Source organism: Tachyglossus aculeatus, chromosome 10 (assembly GCF_015852505.1).
Source record: "Tachyglossus aculeatus isolate mTacAcu1 chromosome 10, mTacAcu1.pri, whole genome shotgun sequence".
Taxonomy (NCBI): domain Eukaryota; kingdom Metazoa; phylum Chordata; class Mammalia; order Monotremata; family Tachyglossidae; genus Tachyglossus; species Tachyglossus aculeatus.
In genome coordinates this window covers 33744489-33770690 of record NC_052075.1, presented here as the reverse complement: position 1 = coordinate 33770690, position 26202 = coordinate 33744489, and the positions used below count along the sequence as shown (strand labels likewise).

Sequence of the window (26202 nt, the reverse complement as noted above, 5' to 3'; positions counted from 1 at the left end):
TTCAGAGCCACGAGCAACCACCCAGTCTCAGCTGAAACTGGAAAATCCCATCGTACTCCCTGGCAATGTCCATGGATACTCATAAAGACCATGCAAACAACCTCTTGGAAGTATGGCTGCAGTGGGGAGGGATGAGACTGTAAGGGAAAAGGGTAGGGACCATAACTTTTGCTTCTGGTACACTCTTCCACATGCTTATTACAATGCCCCGGACACAGTGTATGTTCAATAATATTGTGTATTTATTAAATACCCTCTTAGGATCACACCTGGAGAGTTTCCAGTACCCTACCAGTCTCAGCTACAGGAGGGAGAGTCAAGCAGAAGCCTACCCATTCCATTCCAAGCTTGGGCAGTGGCTAGCGAGTGGAAGCCAGTCTGCTACAAGTCAAAACTCACTTGTGCTGGGCAGCAGCAGCAGGGGAAAGAGTTGAAGGAGGAGGCTCAAGTTTACTGTGTGGAAAAAAGGCAATGGTAAACCATGTCCATATTTTTACCAAGAAAATTCTACGGATATGCTGCCAGAATGATTACAGATGGAGAGTGGGGCATTCTGAGAGAGATGTGTCCATGGTGTCACTATGGGTCAGAGATGACTCGACGGCATAAGACAACACAAGATTTATTAAGTGCAGCCAGCACTGTAGTAAGTGTTCGGGTGAAAAGAAGACAATCAGGTCAGACATAGTCCCTGTGCCACAGGGGGCTCACAGCCCACGTAGAAGGGAAAATGAGCATTTATTTCAACCCTATTTTACAGGTGGGAAACTGAAGCACAGAGAAGTAAAGTGACTTGCCCAAGGTCACCCAGGAGGTAAGTGGTAGAGCTGGGATTAGAATCCAAGTTGTCTGGCTCTTTCCACTAGACCACCCTCCTGGGATAATGGAAGCCCCAGCATCCACTCCAGGAATGCCAGTCTTGCTTCCACTCACCCTGCCCTACACCTGGATAAGCTCAGCCCCACCATAACCCTCCTCCCGTTGGGCAGCTGGGCTGTCTTATACCATGTACAAGGCAAAAGAAGAATCTCCCCACTGTGGTTAAACCCACTGCAGAAGAGCCCAAGTATGTTTTCTCTCATTAGCATTCGCCATTACCTTCATCATCAAACAACAGTATTAATTTAGCATTTATTTTGTGCTGAGCACTATACTGGGTGCTCTTTGTGAATAGAGCACTGTACTGTCCCTCTAGATTGTGAGTTCTTTGTGAGGCAGTGTCTTACCAACTCATATTTATTCAATTCAATCATATCTATTGAGAGCTTACTATGTGCAGTGCACTGTACTAAGCGCTTGGAAAGTATAATTCGGCAACAGAGACAATCCCTACTCAACAACGGGCTCCTGCTTAGTAGAGTGCTTTGTGAACAGTTAAACACTCAATAAATATGATTCATGGATTGGGTACCTTCTGTGAGCAAAACACTTTACTATCCATAATTTATTTATTCATTTATCTAGATTAATGTCTGTCTCCCCATCTATACTGTAAGCTCCTGTGGGCACGGAACAAGCCTACCAAGTCTGTTGTATTGTATTTTCCCAAGTACAGTACTCTGCATACAATAAGTATGAAATAAGTGTAATTGATTGATTGATTTACTACACTCCTTACTGCCCAGAAAGCAGTCTATTGGATCCTACTGTGAAAAGAGCACTATACTGTACGCTTGGGAAAAAAAAAAATGAATGTGGACAATACAGTCCTTGTCTTTGAGAAGGCAACATGGTTCAGTGGAAAGAGCACGGGCTTGGGAGTAAGAGGTTATGGGTTCTAATCCCAGCTCCACCATGTCTGCTGTGTGACCTTGGGGAAGTCACTTAACTTCTCTGAGCCTCAGTTACCTCATCTGTAAAATGGGGATTAAGACTGTGAATCCCACATGGGACAACCTGATCACCTTGTATCACCCCCAGTGCTTAGAACAAGTGCTTTGCACATAGTAAGCGCTTACCAAATGCCATCATTCTTTGAGGAACATCCCATCTAATTGATTTCTGGCTACCAACTACAGGATAAAGATGGGACATGGCATTTTCCAGGTCAAATGTGAACAAAGATAGGACACAGCTTATTTTCAAGCCCAATGAACATGATGCACAGCAATGCTGAATCCCACCATGGGTTTTCCAATGGATAGAATCTTCCTTCTAAGCTAAGGTCACCTCACCCCATCAACTGAGGGCTTCCCCTGTGCGCTGTGGCATTCTTCAATGCTCCAGGGTGTCTTCCGTGCAGGAAAAAATTTATCCGGCAGGAGATCAATGAAATACCTTTCGTTTAGGAGGTGATGACAGCTCATGAGTCAAAGGTAACGAATGGTCCCTCTTCCATCACACCCCTGACATCAGCCTCTGAAGGGAAAGTCAGGCTACACTTGCTACAGCCCTGGTCTCGCCCTTGGCACTACTTGGGTTTAGCATGCTAACCAAACTGTTATCTCTGATAGAGAGGAGAAATTTCCTAAAACGATCACCTCTGAAGTTTCCTGAAATGCCAGAGTCAAATTACCCACAGCCTGGTTCATGTATATTCTCAGGAAGCTGGGTTCCAACCTCAGGAGAATTTTAGCCTGCAGTCCTGACGCCCAATGTCTTCATTGTATCCAACCTCACGATCAGCAGGGAGGTGCTCAGATCATTCTTCCTTGATGAAGAGATTCTGGATATGGTAGATATTTGGAGGAAAGTTACTTCTCTTCTTCATATTTCTTGTTTCATGCTATACTTCTCCCCCTTCTAGACTGTGAGCCCGTTGTTGGGCAGGGACCGTCTTTATATGCTGTCAACTTGTAATTCCCAGGCACTTAGTACAGTGCTCTGCACAGTGAGCGCTCAATAAATACGATTGAATGCATGTATGCATACTTTCCACTAGCCAGCTGACAGGTTGGAAATGAAATCCATCTGCACCTAAACGCTTCTATCCCGAATCCCTCTGGTTTAGTATAACTGACCAAGAAAATTCTCCAGATTATGGACTCTGCCCCTTCCCTATTCCACCCATGTAATAGCAAAGATTACTGACTATTAAAGAGAAGGGGGAAAAAACCCAGCAAAGAAATACCAATATAGTTCAGACTTCATAACAAAAAAGAGGCAGTATAAAAATATGCACAAAAGTCCTACAGGATGAGAAGAGGTATTTAACCAGCATTAGATGTTGTAACTCATACGTTAAGGATGGAAATCGTTCCCTCGTGAATCCTACACCAGTCACGGCATGTCAGCGGCCCTTAAACCAATTCCCCATGAAAGGAGGCTCATGAGGAAAAGTCTTGAGTTAACTTGGCAGAGAAGCAGTGGGGCCTAGTGGAAAGAGCACAGGCCTAGGTGTCAGAGGACCTGGGTTCTAATTCCACTTTTCCACTTGCTTGCTGGGTGACCCTAAGCAAGTCACTCAACTCCTCCACGCCTCTGTTTCCTCATTTATAGAATGGGGATTAAATACCTGTTCGTCCTTTCTCCTAGCCTGTGAGCCCCACCTGGGACAAGGACTGTGTCTCACCTGATTGTTTTTTATTGCTTGGCACATGGTAAGTGCTTAACAAATACAAAATTGTTAACTTGTCCTCCTTGGCTGCCACTTGGATTGGATGAATAATCCTCAGAAAAAGAGATACTAAGGGTGGAAAATTGTAAGCGCATTGTTTCCTCAGCCACTGATTCTCCCTAAAAGCCTGACCAGCACCAGCCTAAGTTTTCACGATCTAATGTTCTAACTTGACCCTGAACACAATTTATCAAATTAACAATGGTGGGGGGATTAGGGTAGAGGAGAAAAAAAAAATCCTCCCAGCTGAAACCTAAAGACAGATTAGAAGCAATGACTATAATGAATCGAAATGGGAGATTCCTAAAGAAACAAATGTGTACATCTAGGGCAAAAGGCGGAGATCTTTCAACTGGCCATTTCTCCTAAATAACTTCTATAAAGGTGAGTTATATTTAAAAGTAAATAAAGAAAGGGGAGGTAGAGAAAGTACAGTCAAATGTCCTGGACTTTCTGTTACTTTTTTTTTCTTTTTCCAGAATTGAAATGATCCCTGCAGGCAACCCACAACTGCTAGATCTGTGGAATGTGCTCTTTGAACTGTACAAAAGCCTTCAGCCTTTCCTGCATTCTCCAAACAAAAACTGCCAAGTGTAATTATTTCTACAATTTAACATTTGGAAAGTGTTGCATCTTTTTTTCAACTCCCTTCACAGTTCAAATGATTGTGTAAAAAGACTAAATTTACCCAGATTGAAAAATAGCCATGTCTTTCCTCTCCCTTTCCAAATCAAAATGCACCGTGGTTTGGTAATGCAGAAGCCCAACTGAACACAACAAAAATTCAAGAAACACCAAGTTTCCTTTCTGGAGTTTGGATTTCTCTCTCTCCCTCTGTCTCTCTCTTCTCCGCCCCCCCACCCCCCCATGTGTGTGTGTGTGTGTGTGTGTGTGTGTGTGTGTGTGTGTGTGCATGCGCGCGCTCACATGCTTTTAATAGCTCTATTTCTGAGGCTGGAATCAAAGGGTTGTGTGGGAGGAATCTGTGTAAGTACATGACTGGTTTTTCACCTGGTGGAGTGTGTTTGTGCCCATATGTGCAAGGAGGTTTTTCTTTAGGCTTTTATTATAGAGAAGCAGCATGGCTCAGTGGAAAGAGCACAGGCTTTGGAGTCAGAGGTCATGGGTTCAAATCCCAGCTCTGCCAATTGTCAGCTGTGTGACTTTGGGCAAGTCACTTCACTTCTCTGTGCCTCAGTTACCTCATGTGTAAAATGGGGATTAAGACTGTGAGTCCCCCGTGGGACAACCTGATCACCTTGTAAACCTCCCCAGCTTTTATAACAGTGCTTTGCACATAGTAAGCACTTATTAAATGCCATTATTATTAACCCTCCATTTTACTGAAACTTATTTACCCAAACTCTCTGTCCTTGATTCTTGTTCTGCTGGGGTCTTTCAAAACTCCTCCTCTCAGGAGTTCCTCTCCTCCATCCTGGCTCCATTCTCCCCCTCCCCTCCCTGTGTCTTCACAGAGGGTCAGCAAAGTGTATCGTAAAACATGACAGGTTCTTAACCTGTCCCACTGACACAAAGCCCTGAAGATCAATACTTTGGTGTCTCCCAAGATTTGCCACAGTTCAACCCTACTGGAATAGTCAGTTCCTAGCCCACCATCAGGAAGCAGTGTTGCCTAGTGGAAAGAGCACAGGCCTGGGAGTTGAAAGATCTGGGTCCTAATCCCCACTCTGTCACTTGCCTCTGTGTGACCTTGTGCAAGAAACCTACATTCTCTGGGCCTCAGTTTTCTCATCTGTAAAATAGGGATTCAATACTATTCAATACTAGACTCCCTACTAGACTATGAGCCCTGGAAAAGACAGGAACTGTGTCTGACCTGATTATAACGTATCTACCGCAGTGCTTGACACACAGTAAATGCTTAACAAATATCATGATTCTTATTAATAACACAAGCAGGCATGGCAGTTCCTAGTTCCATTAATAGAACTTTCAGTCCATAGACTGTGAGCTCACTGTGGGCAGGGATTGTCACTCTTTATTGTTGTATTTCACTTTCCCAAGCTCTTAGTACAGTGCTCTGCACAAAGTAAGCACTCAATATGATTGAATAAATGAATGAATGACAAGGCTGGGCAGTGTGGCTGCATCCATGGGAGTGTATTAATGTCACCAGTAACAATCTTGATGAAATTGCCATGCAGTAAAATTTCATTAAGAATTCAGAGTACAAAACGGCACAATTGCTTGATGCCTGATACTGCTTTCATTACAAATACTGGACTAATGTGGAGGGCCAGCATGGTCAGACAGTATCTCATCCAGCAGAGGAAGACCAGACCCCCACTGTCTCACTGTGTTTGGGTGTGTGCATGTGTGTGTGTGTGTGTGTGTGTGTGTGTGTGTGTGTGTGTGTGTGTGTGAGAGAGAGAGAGAGAGAGAGAGAGAGAGAGAGTGAGAGTGGTAGGGGGGTACCTACTGGAGTTCATTTTCTTAGTGAGTGAAGTCGCTTGCTGGGTAATCTGAACTCAACAGCACTGACTTCAAGGTGCACTAATTAAGCCTACTTAAGTTCTGAATTCAGAATGCAAATTCATGAAACGTGATCTATAAATCGATGCTTCAGAGCCAGGAGCTTCACTGCGTGGCTTTTGTTTTTGTTTCTGTGGGGAGTGAGGGAATGGGGACGGAGTTAAGCTGGGGGAAAAAACAGACTGCAGAAACTTGGTAGTGAGAGCATCTAGCCAAGAATGCCAGTGCAGGGAGGTGATTCTAACTCTGCTGCAGTGAAGCCCCACTCTAGCCTGAACTCTAAACAGGAGAGATACTGACATATATGGGTGTTTAAGCCCCCTCGATCGCCTGCGAGACCCTAGAAAGAGCAATTCTCTCCATGGAAGTCTGTTGGCTTCGACCAATCAAAGTGTCTCAGAAAGTTCCTAACTTTCACCGAGCACGCTTTTGACCAAATGACGGGACTGACGCCCACTGCATCTCCATAAGATATGTAGCAGGGAGTTTCAAACTAATTGTAAAGACAGAAAACCATAGGATCTAAAGAGAAGGCAAAAGAGTGGAGTCAGACCAGCTATTTGTCATTTTGTTTTAGAAGAAAAGAACTGAATTCAACTTCCGTTTACCATAAACCTCAGTGGGTCATATTAAAGGGAAAAGAATATAAAACCCACCGTACAGAGACACAAAAACACATCTAACAACAACAATAAAAAAAAAATCTTGGTTTTTGCCTGTCTTATCAGGAACACTTTTCTGGAATTGTGTAGCTATCTGTCCAACCCTCCAGCTGGGTTCGACCTGAACTATCCTGCCTTGACCACACTCCTAAAGCCAACATTTCTAAAGATCCCAACTCTAGCTACCTGCTGGGTGTAAGAAGGGGCTGAGGGGAAGTGAAATATCAAGCAGGCTACCCTAGTACTGGGAACACCTTAGTGGAGATGTGTGAGAATGGTTGAATAATAAAAATAATAACAATAATAATAGTAATAATAATAATTGTGGTATTTGTTAAGTGCTTACTATTTGCCAGGCACTATACTAACCGCTGGAGTGGATACAAACAAATTGGGTTGCACACAGTCCCTGTCCCTCGTGGGGCTCATAGTCTTAATACCCATTTTACAGATGTGGTAACTGAGGCACAGAGAAGCAAAGTCACTTGCCCAAAGACACACAGCAGAAAAGTGGCAGAGCCAGCATTAGAACCCAGGTCCTTCTGACACCCAAGCCTGAGCTCTATCCACTATGCCCTGTTGCTCAGAAAATAATGACTTGAGTGAGGTAACAGGACGGGAAAGAAAACAAATCCCTAAAAAATTTTACCCTTTAATTATGGTTAGTATTAGCATTAGGGTCAGAGAACTATCAGATTATAAACCTGGCCATTACTGGATCAGTCTCATGTCCCATCCATCCCTAGTCTTAGCATTTGCCAATGACAATAAAACATTTTGAAGAACCATGTGCTAACTGCCCTTCTGAGCACTTAATTTCATGCATAGGGAGATATGAAACCCCCCTCAACAACTTTTCTCTCTTCAATATTCACTCTACTTCTTAACTCCATTAACATTAGGCCATTTTCCTAGGACTAGTTGACAAACAGCAGTTACCTTCGATGGAAGACAAAGATCACAGCTTAAGAATTGAGAAAAGGAACAGACTCAGGCAAGCATATCCAAAGAAAATGATTACACTTCCAAAACAGCATCTAAAGTGGCAAAACTCTATGTTTTTTGACATGGGAATGTGAATTAAGACTATCTCATTAATCATTGCATAAAATGCAATGAATGGGAATGCATGAACAACTTAAAGCTTTACCCTAATACATAAAATGTTCGTGCATTCTCATTCATTTTTCAAATATATATATATAGAGAGAGAGAGAGAGAAAGAATGAGAGTCTATGTACTTCTCTCTCTCTCTCTTTATATATATATATATATTGAGGAACTAAGCTGGCTACCCTGGTGTTGGGAACACCTTAGTGGAGATGTGTCAGAATGATTGAATAATAATAATAATAATAGGCACTATGTAGGCTTCTAAATACATAATATTTATAATAATATATGTATCTTATATATAAAGGTTGGAAGAAAGATGAAAAATCCAATACAGTGGAGTATGGAGACTGGGTTTGGATAAGGGTTCTCACTCATACCTTTCCGTCCTTTCTTTTCTCCCCCTCCAAGCAACAAAGTTTCAAGTGCACTGGAGGACGTCTCCAAGGTAGGACTCTGGAAATACAGACAGAGCACTCAACTACCCCCAGAAGCAGGTGATGAGACATAAATCTCCTGGCTAATGGGACCCTCTCCTAGTACAAAATCAGTGAGGGCTTCCCGATTGTCTGTCACCCAGACTGAGCCCTCCTCCACCCCACCCCACCCGGACTTTTTCTCCCCTCCTCCTTCTCCCCTCCCCATCACCCCCTCCCTCCCCACAGCACTTGTATATATTTCTACATATTTATTACTCTATTTTATTTATAATATTTACTATATTTATTTTCTTAATGATGTGTATATAGCTATAATTCTATTTATTCTGATAGTATTGACACCTGTCTACTTGTTTCGTCTTGTTGTCTGTCTAGACTGTGAGCCCACTGTTGGGTAGGGACTGTCTCTATATGCTGCCAACTTGTACTTCCCAAGCGCTTAGTACAGTGCTCTGCACACAGTAAGCGCTCAATAAATACGATTGATGATGATGATGATAATTCTATTTATTCTGATAGTATTGACACCTGTCTACTTGATTCGTTTTGTTGTCTGTCTAGACTGTGAGCCTGCTATTGGGCAGGGACCGTCTCTATATGTTGCCGATTTGAACTTTCCAAGCGCTTCGTACAGTGCTCTGCACACAGTAAGTGCCCAATAAATACGATTCAATGAATTAATCAATCAATCAATTTATCCTTAGGTTTCTCTAAGGGCCCGTTTCTATTAGCCCTTTGAGATGAAGTCCTTTCAAGAGAGAAGCTATGAGACTTTTTGAAGGAGTTAAGGGTAAAATATATGGATAATAACTCATTGGTCATAACATTTCTGGGGGTCAAGTCCTGGCTTAATTAGCTAAGATTCCTGCCTTGGGGTGCCTGCCTTGCAGGATGTGAATTCCAAGCCAGCATTTAGCCATCAAACTGCCTTCAGCATAGGCTTTTACCTCAAAATTCCATACAATGAAGCAATACCAAATGCATCTGACCTTTGTCAGAATCTTCCCTCAGTCTCAACGTGAAACAGCCATGGACCGCAGAATCTTGCCACCAACAGCAGAGCAGGCAGGCTCAAACAGCCCCAACATGAAGAGCAACCTGACCTAGTAGATAGTCAGAGAACCTGGGTTCTAATCCCAGCTCTGCCCCGTGCCAGCTGTGTGACCTTGGAACTAACAACTTCTCTGTGCCTCAGTTTCCTCATCTGTAATTTGAGGTTTCAATACCTCTTCTCCCTCCTACTTCGAATGTGGGTCCCATATGGGACAGGGACTGTTTCCAAACTGATTAAATTGTACCTAACCCAGTGATTAAAACAGTGTCTGATGTGCACAGAGTAAATGTTTAACAAACTCCGTAATAATGACAATAATCACAGTGGCAGTGGGGATGGAGGCAGTGCAGAAAAGGAGGAGCTGGGAAGAGGCTGGGAAGATTTCACTTCTGAGAGCAAAGGCAAAGCTTGTAAATTTTATTAGAAAAAAGGTTTCTCTTTCTAGATTCAGTTCTTAGGAGACTCTGAAGATGGACCCCACCCCTATCCATCAAACCAATCAATAGCATTTATTGGTTTATTCTAACGGTTTTGACACTTGTCTACATGTTTTGTTTTGTTTTGTTGTCTGACTCGCCCTCATAGACTGTTGGGTATGGACTGTCTCTATATGTTGCCAACTTGTACTTCCCAAGTGCTTAGTACAGTGCTCTGCACACAGTAAGCGCTCAATAAATATGATGGAATAAATGAATGAATGAATATTGAGTGTCTATTCTGTTTAGAGCAATGCACTAAGCGCTGGGAAAGAAAATACAGGTGGGAATTAAACACAGACTCTGCCCCTTGAGGAGCTCACAATCTATAAATAAAGGTGGGGGAGGGGACTTTCATTAATTCATTTATTCAATCGTATTTATTGAGCACTTACTGTGTGCAGAGCACTGTAGTAAGCGCTTGGGAAGTACAAGTTGGCAACACATGGAGACATTGAGACAAACATTTCAGGAGCAAAGAAATAATAAAACATGAAAACAGCAAAAAAGACAAGGACAAATCCACAAGACAAAAATAAAAAGTCAGTAGGAGGCTGTGGCACAATCCCTGCCCACAAGGAGTTTACTGTCAGTCAGTAAGTCAGTCGTATTTACTGAGCGCATACTGTGTGCGGAGCAGTGTACTAAGCGCTTGGGAAAACAATAAACAGATACATTCCCTGCCCACAATGAGTTTACCATCTGGAGGGGAAGCGGGAAGATGTTCCAGCCAGCTGGCAGGGTCAGGCTCATTAATAATAATAATAATAATAATAATAATAACAATAATAATAATAACTATGATATTTGTGAAGCACTTACTATGTGCCAGGCACTGTACTAAGTGCTGGGGTGGTTACAAGCAAATTGGGTTGGACACAATCCCTGTCCCACATGGGGCTCACAGTCTCAATCCCCATTTCACAGATGAGGTAGCTGAGGCACAGAGAGGCTTACGCAAGATGTCGACTGTGGAAAAGACAAGAATGAGACACAGTGAGTACGTTTATCTTATAAGGAACAAAAAATGCTGACTGGGGTGTAGTGGGAGAAAGGATGGAGAGGTAGGAGGAAGAAAGTCTTAAAGCCAATGATCAGGAATTTCTCTCTGTTGCACAGATGAATGGGAAAACACTGGAGGTTGTGGGGGAATGGGCAGAAGGACATTTTAGAAAAAATGATCTAGACAGCAGATTAATAGGTGGGCGGGAGAAAGGAGCAAGTTGAGACAAGGAGATCAGTGATGAGGCTGATGGAGTAGTCAAGCTGGGAAGTGATAAGTGCCTAGAGCAGTACACTGGCTATGTGAACGATGAGGAAGGGACAGTTTCTGGAAATACTAGGGGACAGAGTACAGGCCTGGGAGTAATAAGGACTTTCTCTCCTTCTACAGTCCAGCCCGAACCCTCCACTCCTCTGCCGCTAACCTCCTCACTGTACCTCGTTCTCGCCTGTCCCGCTGTCGACCACCGGCCCATGTCCTTCCCCTGGCCTGGAATGCCCTCCCTCCGCACATCCGCCAATCTAGCTCTCTTCCTCCCTTCAAAGCCCTACTGAGAGCTCACCTCCTCCAGGAGGCCTTCCCAGACTGAGCCCCCCTTTTCCTCTCCTCCTCCCCATCTCCCCCGCCCTGCCTCCTTCCCCTCCCTACAACACCTGTATATACGTTTGTACATATTTACTACTCTATTTATTTTACTTGTACATATTTACTATTCTATTTATTTTGTTAATGATGTGCATTTAGCTTTAATTCTATTTGTTCTGACAACTTGACACCTGTGCACATGTTTTGTTTTGTTGTCTGTCTCCCCCTACTAGACTATGAACCCGTTGTTGGGTAGGGACTGTCTCTATATGTTGCCAACTTGTACTTCCCAAGTGCTTAGTACAGTGCTCTGCACACAGTAAGCACTCAATAAATACGATTGAATGAATGAATGAATGAATGAATGAATGACCAGAGTTCTAATCCCGGCTCCACCACATGTCTGCTGTGTGACCTTGGGCAAGTCGTTTAACTTCTCTGGGCCTCAGTTACCTCATCTGTAAAATGGGGGGGATTAAGAGAGCGAACACCATGTGGGACAGGGAGTGTGTCCAACCTGAATAACTTGTATCTACCCCAGCACTCAGAACAGTGCTTGGCACATATAGTAAGTGCTTAACAAGTATCATCATCATCATCAATCGTATTTATTGAGCGCTTACTGTGTGCAGAGCACTGTACTAAGCGCTTGGGAAGTACAAGTTGGCAACATAACAAGTACCATGATTATTATTATTAAGAATTGACAGTATCTGGTGACAGACTGAATATGAGACTAGCAACCCAAATCGAGGTGTGGGAATAATAAAATTAAGAAGTCGGGGGCTTCAATGCTCTCCCATCAACTCCGACAACTAAGAAGAACAAGAACTGAAAAAGGAAACCCAGTAGAATGATGTTTTAAATAACTACATTGGTGAATGTAGCATTGGAGACCTTCACACTGGCTCTCTGTATGCCAATTAAATACTCCAACACCTACTTTGTTTCAAAGGCCTTAAGAAGCTGGCAAAAGTTGGGACGCCAAATTAGCAAATGACCTCCGCAGCAGGAATAACCTAAATTCCCACTTTTTTGCCTGTGCAATTTTAAAGAATGCATCCTTTTGAGTTTATAGGGGGAATTGGTGGGAGGGAGGTTGTGTGCTCCATTTAACAACTCGTAAATCTCCTCAGGTGGAGTTATGGGGGGAAGTCTGGAGAGGAACTAATTGAGGCCTTGGAAATAAAATGTTGTAACATCAGTACACAATAAGAGGAGGGATGGGTAATTAATAAAAACTAATTAAGAACAGTTCTTTGAGATCTAATCCTGACCCAACCTGATGATGTGAAATTACAGAAACACTTAGATTAATTTTCTAAAAGACCCTGCTCGTTAAAACTGCTTCAAGGGGAGAACAAAATGAAAATCTGACCATGGACTTATGTGCCCTTTTCTCTCCCCTCACCTGTTTCAACAATCCCATTGCAGTTGGAAGTAGTGGGTCTGGAGCCTGTCACCTCAGGTACAACCCAGAAGAATACTCAGGAAATGGAAATGAAAAAATGGCACTGATCCATTCACGACTATATTCACAAATCATCTGGATAACTAAGGCCTAAAAATAGAACTTGGCCTGAATTTTCCAGATATTTTAGGAAGGGGAGGAGCTTTTCCACTTGAAATATCAAAATATTTAAGGCCAAAGTTTATTCTGAGGGGCCCACATGAGCTGGGGAATTTGAATATATTTAGACTCAGAACTCACATTAAAGGGAAGGTGGAAAAGACACCCTGACTCTGACTTTTATTAAGCCACTTGTGAGCAACATAAGCAAGGATGGAGAAGCAGTGTGGCTCAGTGGAAAGAACACGGACTATGGAGTCAGAGGTCATGGGTTCGAATCCTGACTGCCACTTGTCAGCTGTGTGACTTTGGGCAAGTCACTTAACTACTCTGGGCCTCAGTTACTTCATCTGTAAAATGGGGGTGAAGACTGTAAGCCCCCTGTGGGACAACTCGATCACCTTGTATACCCCCAGCGCTTAGAACAGTGCCTTGTACATAGTAAGCACTTAATAAATGCCATTATTATCATTATTATTATTATTATTATTATTATTATTATTAAGGATGGCTATGAAATGGGTTCTGGACACAGTGCTCAATGCTGCTGTTAGGAACTCGGAGGCATTCTGCTCCAGTACCACAGACTTCACCTCATGGCTCCATGGAAAGAACCCCGGCTTGGAAGTCAGAGGTCATGGGTTCAAATCCCAGCTCTGCCACTTGTCAGTTGTGTGACTTTGGGCAAGTCACTTAACTTCTCTGTGCCTCAGTTAACTCAACTGTAAAATGGGGATTAAGACTGTGAGCCCCACGTGGGACGACGTGATCACTTTGCAAAAATGATCTAAGTGCATTTCTTGCCAGTGGTAGGACACCTCTTTCTTTCTTTGTCTTTTTTAATGGTATTTGATGGGTGTTTACTATGTGCTAGGCACTGTACCAAGCACTGGGGTAGATGCAAGCTAATCAGGTTGGACACAATCCATGCCCTATGTAGGGCACACCATCTTAATCCCCATTTTACAGATGAGGTAACTGAGGCACAGAGAACCTGTGTAGAATTGTCTTTTAATCTAAAGACATTGCTTTTGGTGAAACTGTATCTATGGCTGAAGGTTCACACTGAGAATCTCTTGCTCGCTGTGCCCATGAAATACAGGTATGTTCCTTTACTGATCCTTTGCCACTTGAGGTAACAATAATAATAATAATAACTGTGGCATTTGTTAAGCACTTACTATGTGCCAGGCACTGTACTAAATGCTGGGGTGGATACAAGAAAATTGGGTTGGACATGGTCCCTGACCCATGAGTGGCTCACAGTATTGCTGACACAAATGGTTAAGAGGAGAGAGGTATGTCCTACCTCCAGCAGGACATGTGTTTGAGTTTTTTTGCAGTAGTGGTGATGGTTTGCACCGAGCCATTCTCACTCTCTCACTCAGTTCCTCTATACTCAGTGGCACACTCTGTGAGCAAAGAAGTACAGGAGCAGTCAGTGGTTACCGAAAATAATATTTCTGAAAGCTCCAATCCATAGTATTTCAATCAAGCATATTTATTGAGCACTTAACATGTGCAGAACACTGTACTAAGAATTTGGGAGAATACAATATAACAGACTTGGTAGCCGAAGACCTCACTGGGCCCTCATCCATTCTGGATTATGATCTTTGGAAATTCAGTTAAAAAAAAAGATAAAAGTCCAGTAAGCCACAAAGACAAGAGCAGGGAACACCTATTTCCCCAGAATTCCCCTTTCCGAGTCAGACCAGTAGAGGAAAACATAAATAGGAAATGACATACTAGGACACAATCTTGCAGAAGGTCCATAAAAGGTACACAAGAAAGAGCCTATCATTTTCTGCTGTAAAGACTGCATTTCCAAGTGAGCTTGCCAAAATTCTGCAACTGAAATAAATGGTTTCTGAAGATGTTGAATAGTGGCTCGTGGGGCCAAATCTTTGGCCTCGTTAAGAGGTCTTAAGGGAAAAGATTATAACATGGAGCAAAAGGAAACTAAAGATTGAGGGTAACAGGCAGAGAGCAACCTCAGTAGAGAAATGTGGATTTCATTCCCACAGGTGGAAAGGTGTTTCATTCATTCATTCATTCAATCGTATTTATTGAGCGCTTACTGTGTGCAGAGCACTGTACTAAGCTCTTGGAAAGTACAAGTTGGCAACATATAGAGACCGTCCCTACCCAACAATGGGCTCACAGTCAAGAAGGGGGAGACAGACAACAAAACAAAACATGTGGACAGGTTTCAAGTCGTCAGAACAAATAGAATTAAAGCTAAATGCACATCATTAACAAAATAAATAGAATAGTGAATTTGTACAAATAAAAGAAATAGAGTAATAATTTATTCTTCAGAAACTGAATTTAGACTTAACTTGAACAAAGGCTGAAAGGTTGAGTTAGGATAGAGGAGCACACAAAGATTAAATAAGTCCTTCTCAACATGGACCTGCCTAAAATTCTTATTCTGAGAAGGGAATAGGGGATCTGGAGCTGGTGGGGCAAATACAGAGTCTTTAACTCATAACTTCACGAAACATTGATTTGAAGATTCTATTATTTACCTTTGATTGTAGAACAGTAACTCCTCCTTCATATCTGAGAGATCTAATTTCAAATTCTCCTCTCAATGTTTGTCCCTACACCAGCTTCTCAGAACCAACTGAATGTGCAAAATAATAAACTCTGTTGGAAATCACTCCCAACTCCATGAACAAAAAGCCCCCTTCGAAGATCTTCACCAAAAAACCCACAAAAACTTTGAGATATTTAAAAATGCAGTGTGTAATGAGAATACTATTTTCTTAACTGTATTTAATAATATTACTAATTCTACAGAATTTGGAACATTTTTTATTAAAGATACTGAGTCGATAGAACAGACTCAAGTTGCAGTGTACGGTGCAGCTCTCTGATAAGCTGAAACCTGCGATATTAGAGTGAGATGAGTCTGATCTCAGTATGCTTTCCTCAAGGGCCTTCGGAGTCAAAAGCATCAGATAAAGCATGTGCTTGTTTCCACTTGGAACAAGAGGATATCTGTCAATGACTGGATTCCTTTCTCTCCCAAAACAAGAAAGGGTGTTTGCCTTTCTACTAGAGAAGGCAGGAAAGGCAAGCTCTCCAGGCTGCTAAGGGACAAAAGCGATTCGAGAGGATCCTGGATGGTGACTGAATGTGCTGGGAGGAAGTTCAATTTCATAGTGGATGCCACAGCTGATATTTAGATGCTTACACTAAAGGACATGTCCAGCTACACTGTTCTCGTGGGATGGGCCCAATTTTCTCAGCTATTTTAGAAGTTCTTGCCAACTGTCCTACAGTGTAAAGGACATTTGAACAAAATTTTTAAAAGACAAAAGTGGAAAGTCAGAAGACCCGCATTCTAATACCAGCTCTGCTTTTTGCCTGCTGGGAGACCTGGGCTAATCACTTCTATGAGCCTCAGTTCCCTCATCTGTAAAAGGGGGTTTAATTGATCTGTTCTGCTTCCTTAGACTGTGAGACAGGAACTGGGTCGCATTTTTTTTAATGGCATTTGTTAAGCATTTACTACGTGCCAGGCACTGTACAAAGCGCTGGAGTAGATACAAGATAATCAGATTGGACACAGTCTCTGTCCCACATTGGGCTCACACTCTAAATTGGAGGGAGGAGGATTTAATCCCCATTTTACAGATGAAGCAACTGAGGCACAAAGAATGAAATGACTTGCCAAAGGTCACACAGCAAAGTGGTGGAAGCAGGATTGGAACCTAGGTCTCACAAGCCTGCGACCTTGGTGTCGTTCTTGGCTCCACTCTCTCATTCACCCCACCTATCTAATCCATCACCAAATCCTGCTGGTCTCACCTTCACAACATCGCCAAGATCTGCCCTTTCCTCTTCATCCAAACTGCTACCACATTAGTACAATCACTCATCCTGTCCCGACTGGATTACTGCATCAGCCTCCTTTCTGACCTCCCAACCTCCTGTCTCTCTCCACTTCAGTACATACTTCACTCTGCTGCCTGGATTATCTTTCTATTGAAACATTCCAGGGCATGTCACCCACCTCCTCAAAAATCTCCAGTGGTTGCCTATCAATCTCTGTATCAAACAAAAACTCCTCACTATTGGCTTCAAAGCTCTCCACCACCTTACTCCTTCTTACCTCACCTTCCTTCTATCCTTCTACATCCCAGCCCGCACACTCCACTCCTCTGGTGCTAATCTTCTCACAGTGCCTCGATCTTACCTGTCCGACAGTTGACCCCTGGCCCACATCCTACCTCTGGCCTGGAACACCCTCCCTCCTCAAATATGCCAATCACTCTTCTCCCCTTCAAGGCCATACTGAAGGCTCACCTCCTCCAAGAGGCCTTCCCAGACTAAGCCCCCCTTTTCCTCAGCTCCACCTCCTTTCTGCGTCACCTCAACTCACTCCCTTTGCTCTTCCCCCATCCCTGCCCCAAAACACTTATGTATATATCTATAATTCTATTCATTTATATTAATACCTATTTATTTGTTTTGATGTGTATATATCTATTACTCATTTATTTATATTGATTCCTGCTTACTTGTTTTGATGTCTGTCTTCCCCCTTCTAGACTGTAAGCCCAGTGTGGGCAGGGATTGCCTCTCTTTATTGCTGAACTGTACTTCCCAAGCACTTAATACAGTTCTCCGCACACAGTAAATGCTCAGTAAATATGATTGAATCAATGAATGAATGAATGAACCCAGGTCCTCAGATATCTTACACCTAAATAAAATCCAAGTCTAAATCCAAGAATAAAATCAAGGGAAATTATCCCCAAAGTGAACAATCGTATTTGAGTCACAGGCTCTAGGGGAATGTCCCTTGAAAATAAAATGAAAAATTTTGAAAGCTGACAATTGATCCAGAAACCAGAACCCTAACTCACAAAAGCAAGAGAAGGTTCAAATTGACCTGGAATGGTTTAAAAGAGGGAGAAGATTTTTCTGGAAATATAGGGATGCCACGTACTGTGCCTGTACCCAGCACTGATTTCTTACCCCTACCTATTGTACCTACATCCCTCTGAGAAGCAGCGTGGCTTAGTGGAAACAGCAAGGGCTTTGGTGTTAGAGGTGATGAGTTCAAATCCCAGCTCTTCTGGTTCATTCATTAATTCAATCGTATTTATTGAGGGCTTACTGTGTGCAGAGCACTGTACTAAGTGCTTCGGAAGTACAAGTTGGCAAGATATAGAGACGGTCCCTACCCAACAACAGGCTCACAGTCTCATTGACAGCTGTGTGACTTTGGGCAAGTCACTTAACTTCTCTGTGCCTCAGTTACCTCATCTGTAAAATGGGGATTAAGACTGTGAGCCCCCCACGGGAAAACCTGATCACCTTGTAACCTCCCCAGTGCTTAGAACAGTGCTTTGCACATAGTAAGAGCTTAATAAATGATATTATTATTATTATTATTATTATTATTATTATTATTATTATTATTATTATTGAGGCGGTGAGGTACAGCAACAGTTCAGAGAAGCCTGAAGTGTCTAGCCTGGCTTCTATGTTTGTAAAGCAGAATCACCTGATTTCTCTGACTTAATGCTTCCTACTTACCAGCAGAAGGACCGATTTCGTTCTGAGTGTATCGAACTATGACCAGTCAGACCTTGGCCAGGCTAACAAGATTAGCATCTTCCAAGGGTGGAGTGTTAACGAGCTGGACCTTGGCCAGGCTACGAAGCTTAACTCACTAATGCCAGAGGGGCTGGTGGTGAGAGCTAGGAAGCAGTGGGCTAAACAAACATACCTCGTACTTCCTGGTGCTACCCATCCCGGAGGGTTGGGCGAGCAATAGGCCCAACAATTAGACCAGAATGAGGGAGATTCCGATGGTTCTTGTCACTCGATCCTTATCCTCACCCAAACATGGCCAACAGAAAGGAAGAGGATCGGGGAGTATCAGGGGAGGGGTCTCCAGGAACTCTTGGTAGTAGGTTGGAGCACTGTCACACTGACTGGGCAAGTCTCCTGTGCCCAGTTCCAGGGACACCCAGTCTGTCAGATCCTATGGGGTGTCAACGTCCACTAGGACCACTTCATGGGAACAAGAAGTGAGTATTCTGGTAAATTGAAAGGTAGCCCGGGCCAAAGGGATGATTTGAAAAGTAGCCCGTGCGAAGGTAACTCCTGGGAGATTTGCAAGTAGCCCGTACCAAGGGGTGATTTGAAAGGTGACTCCAGGGTGATCTGAAAGGTAGCCCATGCCCACGGTGATTTGAAGGGGTAGCCCTGGAGGCCAATGGTGTCCCCTACTTGGTTCCACCAGCTGTTAGAAGTTGGAGGCCTCACAGGGATTCTTTGTCTTGTAAATCTAAATAAACATACTTCTTTCTGCTGTCCATAACTCTCGAGTCTGTGAGTCCACTTCCAACAAGCTGGCCCATTAGATAGAGCATGGGCCCAGGAGTCAGAGACTCTGGGTTCTAATCCTGGCTCCACCGCTCACCTGCTGTGTGACCTTGGTCAAGTCACTTCACTCCTCTGTGCCTCAGATACCTCATCTGTAAAATGGTGATGAAGACTGTGAGCCTTATGTGGGACAGGGAATGTGCCCAACCTAATTACCTCGTAACCACCCCAACACTTAGTCCGATGCCTGGCAAATAGTAAGTGCTTAAAAATATTATTAAAAAACAAAAACCCTCCAATCTGCAAACTCACAATTTACCCTGTGGCTGGTTCTGCCTGGTGACACAAATGCATCCAAATCAATCCCAGTACATCTCAAATTGCCAAGTGCCATTTTAAAGAGCTGGCTTATTGTGAGATAGGTACTTTAAGCATCATCATCACCATTATAATTGAAGTTTATTCAATATCCTGGTGGCAAGGAGTCTTACCAGGAGTCTAGGCTTAGCTTAATTCACAAAAGGACCATGCAGTGTATATGCTATGTATAATCATGCACACAGTGTCTGGACTCATGAATATTATTTTGCAACCCCGTATAAATAGCATACATAATACATACTAGACAAGTCATACTACGCATAACCCCATGACTGTGCTTAACTTCCAGTAATTATTAACTGTGCATAGAACGTATTAACTTTAATCATATAAAGCACATCACTTGTTAGATAGAATTATTTTATTTAGGCCTAATTACATCACCACTAATCTCTTTCCACAATCAGTTAGCTTCAAGAAACATGCAACAAATCAGACAGGGGTTCCCTTCTAATGGTTTAAGTCCATGTATCATGGTGGTGACAATCTTAATCTTATCAGACATCTGGTTCTTCTTTCAGGATCATCTCACCTCATTCACTATATGTTGCCAACTTGTACTTCCCAAGCGCTTAGTACAGTGCTCTGCACACAGTAAGCGCTCAATAAATACGATTGATTGATTGATTGATTCACCTGGTCCTTCCTTTTAAATACAACATCTTGATGGATTCATTACCCAGCAGCCTATTGCCATATGCCACTACTCTGTCTTGCGTTTGGGGTAGTTTTTTTGTTTTGTTTTTTTCCAAATGGTAGCGCTAGGCAATTTGATGATGAAATCAATTCATGGGTGGATGATCGCACTCTACTGGCTTGCCAAACATTGTGGATAGGTCACCACAACATCACCGAATAAGAGGAAAACAGGAATGGACAAAGAGCTTCTAAAGAATCCCCTTGCAAAAGTCACTGAATCTACTCCCCTATCCACAGCCAAGGGTACAGACAGAATAATAATGATAATAATAATGGAATTTGTTAAGCACTTATTAGGTTCCAAGCACTGTACTTAGCTTTGGGGTGGGCACACACGAATTGGGTTGGGCACAGTCCCTGTCGCATATGGACCTCCCAATCTCAATCCCCGTTTTTCCGATGAGGTAACTGAGGCCCAGAAAAGTGAAGTGATTTGCCCAAGGTCACACAGTGGACAAGTGGTAGAGCCGGGATTAGAACCCACAACTTTCATACTCCCAGGCCCGTGCCCTATCCACTACACCATGCTGCTTCTTAGAGCCATCTCATTTATGGGACATAATGGCTCTGGGTGGAACACAGTTTTCATTTCTTTCCTAAAAGTGCCCTACTGCGGCTTTCCAGACTCACTCTCTACCTGAAGAAATGAAGTCAATGGAATGGAGAAGCAGTGAGGCCTAGTGCATACAATACGGACCTCGGAATCAGAAGGACCTGGGTTCTAGTCCTGCCACTTGCCTGCTGTGTGACCTTGGGCAAGTCACTGCACCTCTCTGGGCCTCAGTTACTTCATCTGAAAAATGGTGCTTAAGATGAGGAGCCCTATGCAGGACAGGGACCGTATCCAACCCAATTTGCTTATACCCATCCCAGCGCTTAGAAGAGTGGCTGGCACATAGCAAGCACTTAACAAATTCCACAATTATCATTATTATTATTATTCTAAAAATAGAGGCCACAGAGGCCGGCATTGTAGAGCTGGGGCAGGACAATTTCAACAATGAAACGAGCTCTTGTCCAGGATAACTGGCTCCCACAGATGCCCTGCTGACCCACAGATCTCCAGTGCTGTCGCCAAGCATCCCCCTACTGCCACAATCCTGATGGTGTGCAACTCTGCCAATCTCTAAATCTGTGCAATAGCACAGAGACCTTGTTTAGCATCTCTCCACTAAGCAACTGAGTGTGTGCTATTCTCCCACTGCTTCTTAGACAGCCATGGATCCAAGGAAGTTCACCTCTACTCATTTATAATAGTTAATTCTCCCCCTCTGCAGGGAGAGGAATTGGGATCGGGGTCAGTGATTCTGTCAAACATTTCCTTCACATTCCAGGTTAGTCTAATCTTTATTGCTATGATTTCCAGAGAGAAGACCTCAATTTACAAAGTTTTTGGTTTGTTTGTTTTTTTGGAATAAGTGCAGACAAGTTCAAAGTCCAGGGTCTGTAACAATCAACAAGAAGTATGTTTCCATTCCAGTGTATGAAGCAGAAGGACATGGGTTGAAATGCCACACCATTGTCTGGGTGCCTAGGCTATCATCCTAATGATAAAGCTTTAAATTTAGAGACAGAATCAACGTGTGACATTAGCCTGAAGTGACTTTTGCCATTTCTGGAAGTTCAGGAAGAATTGTAATGTTCTTCAAAACTTTCATCAGAAAAGAGTTACTTAAACATCCACACCAAAACTAGTTTTCTAATAAAATGAAGTTAAGGATGCTAACTCTTTAGGGACTGCCCTTCTTTAACACAGCAGACATCATAATATGATTTTATGATACCTTTCTCATCTTTCCCCATCTTTCCTTTTTTCAGCCTCTATGGATAAAGCTCCAATTTTCTTCACGCAAAATGTTAATTCTTGACTTTCGGTTAGTCGTGGCATGGTAAAACATAGCAAATCTTGCCTTTGAGAGCATATGGAGTGCCTCTTACTAAGAAAATACTTCTCTTTCTTACCAAATGAAGAATTGGCAATGATATTTACAGTCAATTTCTCTTTGAGGACAATTCACCCTACCTTCAAACCCAACAACCTCAATTTTAAATTGCATTATGTAGTCTATTTTTAAAAATGTCCAGAGGTGATTCCCCAAGCCTCTTCCTAACACTGATGTTGCCCAACTAGGCACTCACTCTGCAGAGGAAATTGCGGTGATGGTTTCTTGTATTGGCAGAGACAGGGGCTTTTGTAATACTTAAATGCATGCATACTCTTCATACTTGTCCATTTCTCCAGAAATACCAATTATAGAAGCACGGAGAAGGAGGACATCATTCTTTCCAGATCAAAGTGCAAGCAAAGGAACAAGCTGACACATGTCTTGCCAAATTATTTTCCCCGTTTGATGACTCTGGTTACTGAGATCCTCCAGCTAGTACTCTCTTTCCAAGGATGGCCTACCTCCTCTGCTCACTGAAATGAGGCAGAATTCCCACCACAGCAAGTTTCAAAATGCAAGACCAAGTTTAGAGAGCCCACCTGCCTGTTAGCAGGCCAATATAGGACTCACAGCAATTTGGATGTAAATTTATTTTGTGCATGCATGGGTTTCGAAGTGACACATGTAAATTAGAATTATGATGACAAAATAAATATTCTAATGTGTCAAACTGGGTGAGACTGAAGCGCAGCAACACTCTGAAACTGTTGTTGGCCATGAATACTGTGACCCTGCAGAGAATATTTGCTTTTCAAGTGAGCAGGCCCATGGTTCTTACCTGCACATCTTGTTTACCCTATTCAACTTTTTACAAAAAAAAAAAAATACTCCCTTCATTCAATTAAGATTTAAATGTTTTGGTTGCCTAGATAAATTTCAGTAGATTATTTCCATACGGAAATGTCATCAACCTAAACCCCAAAAGCAATTTGCAGAAATAATCACCCACCAGAATCAACCCCTGGGACACTGACTTCCTGTCACCCCTGGCCCTCCCCAGAATGCTCCCCTCCTTCCACTGTGCCCCTAACCACCCAATGCCTGTGGCCTTATTTTCTTTGCCATTTCTAACAATTAAGTTCCCCCGTGGACACTCCAATCCAGTCTGTGGCCAGATCATCACCTACAACTGAAATATGGCTTACATGGTGGGGGTGGGTCCGCCTTCTATTTGCTCCTCAAAGATGAGGTCGTCGTCTCCTGTTCCTGGTAATGTTCTTGCTTTTGGGGTTTTCTTCAACCTTCCTTATATAGCAAGCTGAAACCCCAAAGAGTGCTGTTGGTTGATCTGAGGGAAAGAAGGAAGAGTTGGTTGAAGAAACACTGAGACAGAAAGATTTTTTAAAATCCAACTCCCAATTACCAGGCTCAGGGGTTTCACGCCATGCTGCTGTTTGGAGGTTTTCCAAAATTGTTTTTGATTGTGCAAAACTCGTGATCATCATCATCAATCGTATTTATTGAGCGCTTACTATGAGCAGAGCACCGTACTAAGCGCTTGGGAAGTACAAATTGGCAACATATAGAGACAGTCCCTACCCAACAGTGGGCTCACAGTCTAAAAGATGGAGAAGAGTAATAATAAGTGGAAGTGTCATGAGTACAATCTTCATTTTAAAGTTAAAACCCCCTAAAACAAGTGGATAGAAAACTATAAATATTTGGAATTTGCATCTTCCACTCTTTTATGAATTACAACTATGGCATCTGAACTCCACCACCAGAACAGGAAATCTCAAAGCCAGAGTTCTTTCAGAAACCTCAGCTTATGTCAACTACAAATAAAAAAGGTATGAAAAGGGTGAACTGAAAAATGCCTGGAATGCAACAAACCACGTACTGTGAAGGAAAATCTTTTTCTCTGAATGGGAACAGCAAATTAGGAAAGAACAATCAACACATGAACACGAGACTCAAATCTCTTCTAGAAATTACTGCTATTTTAACTTTGGCTCAAAATGTCCCCACTGCACCCTTCAGTTCTGAACCCAGGAGGTTCAGCCTTTGCTTATGATCATCTGGTGTAGTCAACTATTACCAGGTCAGAGCACCAACCAAGTGACCAAGAAGAATATCCCAAAACTCCACCAGCCCTCCCACACTTTTCTCTCCCAGGAGTGCGTTCAGTGGGGAAAGTTGTTCCTGTGAAATAGAATATGGGATTACAGCCCAAGATGGCAGCACTTTATTTCGACCGGTCTGAATCTCGACCGATTCAGAGCAAATGTATGCCGACTTCCATCACCAGGTGACAATAACCAACATGCGCTTTCTCTTTTAAAATTTCTATTTGGCTTTTTAAAACATCCTCCCCCTTGCACGTTTGTCTCCAGAATGCAGAAATGTTTCTGCTGTGTGTTGGGTCAGTGCAGATCAATGCACACTCCTCCAGGGAAGGCTTTTGAACTGACAGAATGAATGATTGACATCGGTAACAAATACTTTTTGTTGTCACGGATTGGCGTGCCTTTTATAGGAAAAACCTATGCTAATTAAGTCTATCCATACCTATGAGATGTGTCAGAGAAAAATTTCAGGCCCTCCCCACTCTATGGCTAGATAGTGGATGCAAATTACATTATGGACATGGAAACGGGAAGCCTTTGTGCTAGGAGACTGGCGATGCCTCTATATAGGGACTGAACTTCATGAGATGAGAACCCATTATTTATAGTAAAGATGTACACTTGCTAAACCTAGCTAACAATCAGAGCATAGCTGCATGATTTTCCCTCTTGCAAGTAGCTAGAAAAATGAGTTTCCACTCAGAATTCACAAAATTCTCAGGTTACCACACTGGTGGATATTAAAGAACTCTGGATAATTCACACCCAGCCACTCACAAACATGCATGCATACACACACTCATGCTCAAATGCTCAGCTTTTAAACATTCACCTCTCAAAGCAGCTTGGCTTAGAGGATAAAAGACAGGCCTGGGAGTCAGAAGGACCTGGGTTCTAATCCTTGCTCTGCCATTTGTCGGCTGTGTGACCTTGGGAAAGTCACTTAACTTCTCTGTCCCTCAGTTCCCTCATCTGTAAAATGAGGGTTAAGACCATGAGCCCCATGTGGGACAAGGACTGTGTCCAACACGATTAGCTTGTATCCACCCCAGCATTTAATGCAGTGCCTGGCACATAGTAGGTGCTTAATAAATACCACAATTAGTATTATCCCTGTTGTCCCTGTGATGTGGCCACTGCCAGCTGAACCCAGCAGTTACCAGGAAGACAGTGAGCAGGATGGGGAAAGGAATAAGCATGGGCAGTGGATGGAATGGTTACATCCCCCAATGTAACCATGTTACATTATTTCTATTAATGTTTTTCTCCCCCTCTATGCGCTAAGCTCATAGTGGCTAGAGAATCTGTCGATTGTGGTTTTGTTTTCTGCCCATGGTAATTGCAGGATAAATACGACTGACTGACTGAAACGGGCATGTTAATTGGCACCTCCATTTTCCAACCCTCTGAACTGAACCCCTATACTGCCATCAACCTTCCTTTAGCAACAAGGGAAGAAGGAACAGGTAATAATAATAATAGTAATAATAATAATCATTACTATGGTACTTTTAAAGAGCTTACTATGTGCCAAGCACTGTTTTAAGCACCAGGGTAGATACAAGCTATTCAGGGTGAACACCATCACTGTCCTACATGGGGTCCATATTCTTAATCTCCATTTTCAGCTGAGGAAACTGAAGCCCAGAGAAGTTGTGACTTGCCCTAGGTCACATAGCAGACATGCGACAGAGCCGGTATTAGAACACAGGTGCTTCTGTCATCCGGGCCCATGCTCTAACCACAAGCCATGCTGCTTCTCTGGTAGTGGTTTCTTGGGGAGGGAGCTTGGTGGGGTCCCAGAGCT

The 26202-nt window shown here is 42.9% G+C and overlaps 1 protein-coding gene and 1 non-coding gene across 2 annotated transcripts in view; one reads left to right on the top strand and one right to left on the bottom strand.

The window, feature by feature from the left end:
• The window catches only part of FOXP2 (forkhead box P2), a 605003-nt gene that overhangs the window by 495961 nt on the left and 82840 nt on the right, over nt 1–26202 (bottom strand). The window contains exon 2 of the mRNA XM_038752832.1: nt 23475–23617. The gene's annotated coding sequence lies outside the window, so the exon portion shown is untranslated. The remainder of the gene's footprint in view (nt 1–23474; nt 23618–26202) is intronic.
• On the top strand, nt 252–389 carry LOC119933779. Its single transcript, XR_005452652.1, has one exon. It is a non-coding gene; the product is annotated as a small nucleolar RNA SNORA7 (small nucleolar RNA).